The sequence below is a fragment of the Castanea sativa genome, chromosome 8 (assembly GCF_040712315.1).
Source record: "Castanea sativa cultivar Marrone di Chiusa Pesio chromosome 8, ASM4071231v1".
NCBI classification, from domain to species: Eukaryota; Viridiplantae; Streptophyta; class Magnoliopsida; order Fagales; family Fagaceae; genus Castanea; species Castanea sativa.
This window is the reverse complement of record NC_134020.1, coordinates 48,473,865-48,484,272: the sequence shown is the minus strand read 5'-3', so window position 1 is coordinate 48,484,272 and position 10,408 is coordinate 48,473,865. Positions and strand designations below refer to the sequence as shown.

At 34.1% G+C, this 10,408-nt stretch overlaps 1 pseudogene; it reads right to left on the bottom strand.

Annotated features, from left to right (window-relative positions):
• Positions 1–4,962: 4,962 nt before the first annotated feature.
• LOC142606462 (ankyrin repeat-containing protein BDA1-like) lies at positions 4,963–7,792 on the bottom strand (annotated as a pseudogene).
• Positions 7,793–10,408: the final 2,616 nt, after the last annotated feature.

Here is a 10,408-nt window from a genome sequence, read left to right as displayed (position 1 = left end):
CAAAAAAATTTCACCCAAGTTCATCATCCCCTTTTTATTATAGTAGCAGTAATTATGCTTAAGTAGCAGCTTCAAAATATTACTCTTTAAAAATTTGGATGCCCCGGTGTTGCAGGGATTACTAGCATAATATGTCATAAAATAAAAGCTTGTTTATAAAACGAACTATAACAAGAAAAATGCATTGAATGGACATTGTTGTCAAAGATTAGGTTGTACCAAGGAAGTCAATACCGTACCGAAGGCTGTACCGATTTGACCAGTGGTACGGTATATTTCGGATACCGGTCAATACCGGTGTACCGTTTCGGATTTATCGCTATTATTTTATGTATATAGACATACTTGATTATTTATTTAGAATTATTTATAAATCTATATAAGAATCCTTAAATTTATAATAGCATATTTCTCTAAATTAATTACTTATTTTTAATATGATTATTTCTTGCTCAAATATCAACCCATTAATATATCCTCACCTACTAGATTGTAATAATAATAAAGAACTAAAAAGGTAATATTAATAATTAAAAAAAAAAAAACATAAAATGGCTTATCCAATTTGAGTGGTAGCCAGCTGTAAGTCAAAGCATGTTTGAAATTGCTCATTTCTAGTTCACGTGGGGTGTCAGAAGACTCAGACCTCACACAAAATATATTAAACAAGAGCCACACACACAATCAAAACAAAAGGCACATGAAACAAGAGCCACACACACACACAACTAAAGCAAAAGGCACAAGAACACTGGTGCAGTCTCGGTGAAAACTGAAGAAGAAGAAGAAGAAGAAGAAGAAGAAGAAGGAGGAGGAGGAGGAAGAGAAGCGGCTGGATAAAACAGAAGGAGGAAGGCTGGCAATGGCTGACAACATGGGAAAACAGCCGGTGAGGACGACATCGTGAGCTTTTTGCTTTTAACTTCTTCCATTTTCTTCAAGTTTTCAGTACCGCCGGAACTCAATTTTTTGGCCGAGATGTCCAATATTCGGCAGTACGTCCGGTATAGTTCGGTAAGGACCGGTATTTTAAGCGGTACGAATCATGGGTGTTTTTATACCGGTTCACCGGCTGGTACGATAAATTCCGGCCGTATCGGCTAGTACGGTACGGAATTCACTCCACTGGGTTGTACCAGTAATATTGTGGTGTAAAGGTTGAGTCTCTATTTGGAAATTGCATAAAGACGACAAGGTTATGACATGCTCTAAATGATGAAGTGATGAGTTTTTGCCCACATCATAATGAATTTTTGGGTGAAACTCATTTTATTAAAAAGTAGATATATGAGACTTCAAAATGAACACAAATTTGACCCAATTTAAATTTGGAATAAGTGAAATATAATTGTTTGAAGTTGGCAAAATTGCATCGTCTGCGATAATTTCATTCAAGCAAAAATATTTTCACTCAAGCTAAATAGTTAGATTTTGATTTCCAAATTTTGATAGAAAATAATTTGTGCCTAAGAACATTACCATCAGGTGTGCCAAATGCCAAATATTTGGCATTTGGCACACCAAACACCAAAAAACCCTTTTTATGAGGTGTTGTAAATTTTATAAATTTTGACATACGTGAATAGTATCGTTCCATCCTGTGAACAGTACCGTTTCATCTTTGGAACGGTACGGATAGATGTGCTAAAAAAATATTTTTTTATTCATTTACTCTCTTCTTTTATTACTTCTCTTTCTTCTCTCTCTTACTTTTTTCTTCTTTCTTCCTTTGCTTGTTCCTTATCTCCTATCACTCCCTCTTCCCTTTTTCTTCTTCTATCTTCTCCAGCATCTTCACCACATGGCTTCGGGTTTTTTTTTTTTGTCCCTTTTTTTTTCCGTTCACTTTCTTTGCACCTCTTTCTCTATCTTTTATTTTTTTTCCTGTCACTCCCGAGAATCCACTATTATCAGAACAAACGGTTACAAGTAAAGGAATCTCGGTATCTTATACCAACCTACAGTTGAACTCTTACCCCAATACCCAATTGGACTTGTTCTGTAGTGACGATCTCTCATTTTCAATGCACGACTCCTAGTACGTGACTAACCAATTTTGCGGATCCCAGTACGCGATTTCAATCACCAACTTGAGAAAGATGTTGGCTGCAAAGTTCTTCAGTTCATCCTCACAATGAAGAACAAGAAGATGCTTGGTTACAAAGCCCTACGGTGCACAGACACAGCAGCTTCTTCACAAAGAGATGAACTAGGGCAAATTTTGTCTCCGGTCACAAATTGCTTGAACAAACTTTGCTTAATGCTTGTGCAACTTGTGTCTTCTTTGACGGCTCTTAAAATAATCCTTTTATATGTCTAGGGTTGTGAGAAAAGAAGGCCCAAAGACATATCCACAGATTGTAATCAAAACTGATCTAAAAATCTGTTTTCCTAAAACCTCGATAGATAGAAGTGTCGAGATGCTATTGAGCAGTTGTCGAGCCACGGGGCTGGAATAGCTTCTTAAAATTCGATAGATGCAGTTGTCGAGCCAGCTGTCGAGCTTTAATGACAGGCACTTCTCAATTTGTTTCTTGGACAGACTTGCATGGGTTTAACACTTGATCTTGAAATCTTATTTCTTGAAGTATTAAAAACATCATAGATCTACCCAATTACAAGTAAAGTGTGTTTTGTCAAAGGATTAGCCAATTACATAAAAGAATGACATATGTTCCTAACAAGTGAACTACATATGTCCTAACAACCTCCATAGCCCTCGTCCGATCCCATTTACATAAAAGTGCGTTTTGTCAAAGGATTAGTGTGTTTTAGACATTTTAGATTCAAGGACGAAGATGTTTGATTGAGGGAGAATGAAGTAAAATTCAAATTACATTTAGTATTAAGAAACCATTAGCAAATAAACAAGCACAAAGTAATTGTTTTTTAATACATTACAATACAATTTATCTATTAAAGAGAACATGACCTTATTTTAAATCTCGAAAATCATCGATTATATATTCGTATTATTGACAAATAAACAAATAATTGAATGAAACAAAAGAGGCAAATACACAAAATACATACTATGTAGACAGCTCAGCACTACAATTCACACTACAATCAATTGATTTTATGAAATTTTAGCAACTAACCATTCAAAGTTTCAAACCAATTCCATTTTAAAAGGCACCATGCACTATCACCCAAAACAATAAAATAAAGTAAGACAATCTACTACGTACCGTAAGTTACTACACCAATTCTAGTTTAACAGCCAACTATATAACCACACATCCTTGGTGCGATGGTCACTTCACAAGTATAAGTGCTCGTGAGGTGTGGGGGGCAAGGGCCAGGGTTTAAGTCTCCAAGAGAGAGTTTCACACACATATACACTTAGATTAGGTTAGAGTAGAAATTTTATCTTGTAAAAAAAAAAAAAAAACAGCCAACTATATATATTATAATAAAAAAATACAACTATTTGTCTATTTCTATTTATGTCTTATATATATGTGTGTTTATTGGTTAAAATTCATATAATTTATTAGCACATATCTCACATAATATGCTAATTTCTATCTAACATATTAGCTCATTAATAATAATAAATTCATATACTTAGATGATATAACAATCACAACATGTTGTCTTTCATTTTTGATAGATGACAATAGAAAAAATTGAATAGATAAATTGTGCACTCAATTGAACTCGTGGGTGTAGTGGCGGATTGTCAATTTGTCATGCAGGGGCACACTAAGCAAAATAAAAAAGAAACAGATATGAGGATTTTTTGGACAACAAAATTAAAAACAGAAAAGTGAGTGATGACGTGAGCTATTTGTTGCAAATTGCACTTTATAAGTTAATTTTCCTGAAAATTCATTTTAGTTCTCTAATTTTACCTTCCTTCAATTGAGTTCTTTAAGTTTCAAATTTATTCAATTTAGGCATTTTCTTTTTCAAATTCATAAAAAAATACTATTAAATTTGAAACTTAAAGGACACAATTGAATGAAATTAAAATTAGAAAATTGAAATAAATTTAAGTCAAATTTAGAAGGTAGAATTTGCATTTTAGTTTAAATTATTTTATCCATTAATTTTTATTTTTTGGCCGAAATTTGATATTTTCTCCCATATGACTCTGGAATAGCTAGCTAGTATCTTAAACTAACATGAAATTGAATTCATAAAAAAAAAAAAAGGCATAAAACTGAAGTGTTTTTGTACTAGCCTAAGTACCGGCATGAAAAATATTGGTCGGTAGAGTACGTAATTGACTCTTTTGATGGGATCAAACCGTGATGAGGGAAAGCAAGAAGGTCCACCCAGTTGTAACGTGTAAGCCCCTAGCCTAAACCCAGTTGGTCTGATTAAGGTTACTCAAGACCCACTGTGATAACCAACCAAATCTTGCTCTCTTTTTAGAGTGTACATTTAAGGTGGAGGTCGTCACACCCTGCACCTAGAACTCAAATTAGTATTTAATATTTCATCCATGCATGGGTGTTTATGTAATGGGCAATTGTACGTTGATTTTTTTATTTTTTGAGAATGTTTGTACTTTGAATTTGAATGGACTTAATTGGTAGACCGAAATTATTAGTAGTTTTTGTGAAGATTTGTGGCCTGTGTTTTGACAAAAGTCGTCTTAACTTGTGAAATTTACAAAGCAAATGACTCCTAACTAGAGGAAAATGGGGATTATAAAAAATTATATATTAGCTGAAAGATGATAAAATTTGAACCCAAGTGGATTTTGCCATTTAGGTGTGTGACAGACAGTGTGAGGAATATGATAAAAAAGAAAAAAGAAAAAAAAAGGCGATGATAATCCAATCAAACTGTTTTATTGCAATAATATTTTACATACATACATTATATTCATAGATGGCGTTGGGTACTTCCAACCATACCTACATAAGCTAAATTTTATTCTCGAAATTTATTAGTAAACAAAAATGCAAATTGACACACATTCTAGATGCAATAACTCGGCTCGGCTCTTTAGTTCCTACCATTTAAGATTCGTGGCTTAGAATCTTTAAGTATAACGATTAAAGAGGTTCTGACCATTAAGATAATAATTGGTGAAAATAAAACAATTGGAAGAAGCCAGTCTGGAGCCTGGGTTATGATCATCAATGAAGTAAAATAGTCTAAATAGAGGTATACAGAGACTGAAGCTAAAATTAAACCGACTCCGCCTGGTGGAACGAGGACAACCATTGTTTCGATTGAGGACAAAAATATAATAGAATTAAAAAACAAGAATATCGCAAAAGCAGGGCCTCTTCCCCAAGCAGTGGCTGACCCTGCTCTATGTGGTGCTGTGATATTCAATTTGAACACATCATCTGGGCTACGTACATCTGTGGTATTGGGTTCGAACAGATCATCTTGCCAAAGTCCCCCAGGAGGGGTGATTGCCGCTTGAAAGGTCACTGTTACAAGCAGTGCAGCAACCACCAGCAACGCATTGCGCTTTTCGTCTGTTATTAGCTTCATCACTTGATTACCAATAAATATTATTTTTTTTCTCTCACAAGTTCCGGGCAGCCTTAGGTAATGTTCATGAGAAGAAGTAACTGTAGGAAGAGATGAAGCTGTTAAAGCTCCAGCACGGTCTAGCATAACCCTCATCTCGCTGTTGTCTACTCCTTGTCTTCGTTGTCCTTCCAAGATGTCCAACGCTGTTTTACCCTCTAAATTCTTATCGTTTATATTCACAAATCTCCCACCCCAATCTAGTAAGTGAGACACAGCCTGCATGCATAATGTAATGATACAATACTGTCACAAATCTCATCATCTATATATGTAAAATATTACTCATGAACAGTCTCAACCGCCATCCCTTTTCTTTGAGATGATCAAGGACATTGACGTATGAACTATAGAATAGATCCTGTTTAAGTAAGGTCGTCCATCTTCCCTTTTCTTATTCGAAATTCATAAGACCTCTCTCTTAAATCATGTTTTATTATTTCTAATTTGCAAAGCCAATGAATCTTTATAAGATAACTTTTTTATATGTTCCCAGAGACGACGGAATTATATATAGACCAAGGGAGCTAGCTAGGGAGGCCATGGCCCTCTAATTAAAAAATAAAAAAAATTAAATACTATATTTAGATTTAAAAGATTTAAAATTTTGAAAAAAAAAAATTTTCTTGGCCTCCAAAATATTCAAAAAATAAATTGGTCATCTAGCTAATTCTTATGGTAGATGATCCCTGTAAAAAAAATTATGTAACAAATCTAAATATGTTATCAGTATCAAAATTGTATCATTTTTTTTTATAATATTTAAATTTCTGTGCTTGGCCTTTTTTTTTTTTTTTTTTTTTTTTTTTTTTTTTTTCCTTTTTTTAAATGACTATGTTTGATACTTTACCGTTTGCTATTACCATTATGTTTCTGTACAATTCATTTGGGAGTTCTTCTTTTCTCTCTCTTTTTATTTTTATTTTATTTTTAAAACTTTGTAACACTAATTAGTTTGGGAGTTCTTCTTTTCTCTCACATTTTATTTTTAAAACTTCGTAACATTAATTAGTTTTTTAGTTAAAATAATTTATAAAATATAATAAGATAATAAATATAATTTTTATTTGATTTGTGAATGACGGAAAAAACATCTACAATATTTGAGTATTAAAACCGTAAATGTGTTTCATAATAAAATGAAATAGGTTTCATAATAAAATGGCAGATGGTTATTTTTTCCAGACTCTTTGATCTTGTACATTAAGAGGGAAATTACTATGCATTTTAGTGTAATAGAATATTGAGGTTTTGTTTTTTTATATATATTTTTTCTTTTATGGTTGGGAGAAAGGGAATTTCAATCTTGAATGTCTCAGTTAAAAACACCATAAGATGTCAACCAACAATTGAACTATAAAACTCTTGGCAAAAAATTGAGTTGAAGTGTATTAAGAAACTGTTATTTTGTATTCTATTATTCATATTTTTTTAATACTAAGGGTCCGTTTGATTAGGTGTTTTAGAAGATTAAAATAGTGTTTTTAGAACCCAAAACTCTGTTTTACAACCACAATTCTTCATAGTTTTTTTTTTTTTTTACAAACACTCATTTTAAACACAATTTTCCAACAACTTATACATATAGACGCAACCTAAGTAGATGATTTTTGGTTCTTTTTTATTTTTATTTTTTAGAAGTAGATGTTAATTTGGAATTAAAAATCATAACTAAGGAAAAGAGAGAGAGCTTGCCTGGGTTTGATTTTTGGATACTGCAATGTGCAATATAGTATTGCCTTCTACATCCTTCAGCTTCAGGATTTCCCTCCAATAAGGACACTCCCTTAGGAGCCATCCCACCAAGAATTTAAAAGCCTCCAACTTCTCGTATTTGAGGGCAATATGAAGAGCGGTCTCATTTCGTGTCGTCACATCTGCAATTGAATCAGGACAGACTGATAAAAAATTTTCTAATAAAGCAAGGTGATCGTTTGTTGTTGCTGCGTAATGCAAAGGAGTCATACACTCCCTTCCTTTGACACGAACAAGGTCCGCATTGTGTTGTATAAGCTGATGCATCATCTCTGTATGCCCATTTTCTAGAGCAAGGTGAATGGGGCTATGCCCATCTGGATTTGGCTTGCTGACAAAAGAGGGCTTTAATTTCATCATCTCAATGGAAAATGGGATGTGCCCAGCAGATGCAGATTTGTGTAAAGGAGTATCTATAAATGAGAACCCATCAATGTCGTCAAAATTTTTTTACATCGTTCTTGATCAAGTAGTAAAAGTCATCAATATTTCCCTGCAGAGCAACCCGATTCAAGTTCTCAATTCTCACATTCATGATCTTGAGAAGGCTAATATATTAAGGTAGGCTTTTTCCTTTGTATGAACTTGATGATGAGTAGATTAAATAGATACTAGTGCCACCGCATTGAACAATTTGACAACGCTGATAGTACTCTTCACAATGACAGGCTTCCCAGACAAATTTTTCAAGATTGGTTTTGGGTTAACTGGTATAGTCTCTTTGAAAAAAAAAATGGCGATGAAGTCAAGAAAAAATTGTGGAGAGATGGTGATGAAGTCAAGAAAAAATTGTGGGGAGGTGGTGATGAAGTGAACAAAAAGTTGAGGCAATCCAAAAAAATCTGCAAGTTCATGTATGAATCCACTGAGGCAAGAAAACCTTTGTACTCGATTACCCACTTGAGTTTCACAATGACAGGTTTCCCGGACAAATTTTTCAAGAATGGTTTTGGGTTGACTGGTATAGTAAAGATGGTGATGAAGTCAAGAAAATTTTTTGTAGGAGATGGTGATGAAGTCAAGCAAAAATTGTGGAGAGATGGTGATGAAGTGAGAAAAAAGTTGAGGCAATCCAAACCTGCAAGTTCATGTATGGATCCACTGAGGCAAGAAAACCTTTGTACTCGATTCCCCACTTGAGTTTCACAATGACAGGCTTCCCGGACAAATTATTCAAAGGATGGTTTTGGGTTAACTGGTATAGTAAAGATGGTGATGAAGTCAAGAAATTTTTTTTAAGATCGAGATGGTGACGAAGTGAGCAAAAAGTTGAGGCAATCCAAACCTACAAGTTCATGTATGAATCCACTGAGGCTAGTTAATGGTTATAGGTTCATAGCCACTAGCTGGAGTGAACAAAATGATGTATTTTCGTAACTTGCAGGAGCTAACACTGTCTCTATTTATGGCAACTAGAGACTGGACTGGGCAATTGGGGAGAAACATTTAAACAGTTGTGGTTCCAAGAATTTTTTGTGAGATTATTTAAAAAATTAAATTAAATAAAAACAATTTTAAGGATTCATTAAACTAGCGAGTCAAGGTCCTTGAGTTATTGCAAAGTTTACTCATCAATATATATATAAAAGCAGAGACCTTAAACGAAAATGCACGAGGTCCTGCCACGTGGCACTCTATGCTTTCATTTAGTCTTTTTAACCTTTTTTTACATTAAATTTTTTAACTGTAACCCAATAATTTAAGGTAATTTATTTTTACTGTCACATATATGGCCTAAGGTTGACCATGACCAAACAATTGTATTTTTCTGAAAAAAATCACTACGCTGTCAAAGTAGATGAAAAGCCCAACTCATAAATATTGGCCAACATGTAGCTGAAAGGCTACAACCTTTGACCCTCCCCAACTTTGAACCTCCACCAAGGTGTCACCAACGTGTAGCTTAAAGGCTACAATCTGATTTTCCACCAACGTGTTCGTCAAAGGCTAAGCCACGCCAACTCTAAACAACCCACCAAAGTGTAAGTCGAAGGGTAACCCACGCCAAGGAAGACCCACCCCACAGTTCAATAGATTAAAGCCTTTAATTTACACACAAACCCTCTTCTTCCTTCCCACCTGTAGATGAAACCCAGCCAAGAATTTCGGTCACAACGAACCTCTGTTTCTCTTCTTCCTTCCAACTCAGTGATTATCTGTACAAACACTCTTCAACTTCTAAAAAAAACGGTTTTCACTCCGACTCGGTGATTATTTGAAGACATAAATGCAGGAGCTTAAAAGATTTCAGCGTTTAGTATTTTGGGCTTCAATGCAGCCACTTCCAACCAATTATACAATGCAGTTAAAACTAGGTAAATGCCACCTGATTTATGAAATTGAAGAGTTAGTTTCATTTAATGTTTGTTTTGCATGTTATAAAATCTGTTCTTATATATATCTCCATCTCCTTATGCCTCAAAACTTATGCCACTATAATTTATCACAATTCATTTCACATAGGTATGTTTAGTTTCTTAATTTTATGTTCCTCTTAAATAGTTCGTTTACTAATTTATTTTTGAATCCCAAAATACTATGTTCATTGTTATGCCACTATAATCTTACATCTCATTTCACATTCATTGTTAATTTCATGTTTCTCTTCAATAGTTTATTTATTGATTTGTTGTTTATTTAGTTTAGCCATCTTTGAAAAGTATTTATAATTCAATAGTTGTTAACCCACAGAAACAATATTGATTTGTTTGTTGAACGAAAAAAAGAAAACACAAATAAAACAAAACAAAGGAAGTATTTACAATTGATTTCAAATTCCTTTTCGAAAACCACGAGGCCCCTTAACAGTTTTGAGCAGAGGAATTTATTGGGGGGAATGGAGGCTGCAAGACTTGCGCGGCAAAGAAGGCGTATGATCGTGTACAAGAAAAGGATGGCCAAGATACATTCCACAAACATAGTGTCATCAAAGAAATTTGGAGGTGGAAGCCATAGGAGTAAAAAGCTTAAAGACATAGCAATGATCCATGATACAGATAGTTGTAAGCGAGCAAGACTCAATAGGCGAATGGTACTCAACCTTAACTGGACTCGGGAAAGTAGTTCAAATGCTCAATGTTTGCGGCTATCAAACCCTTCAGTTATAAATGTTTTTTCTCACTCGGTTGTTGGGCTTAATGGTGATGTTGCT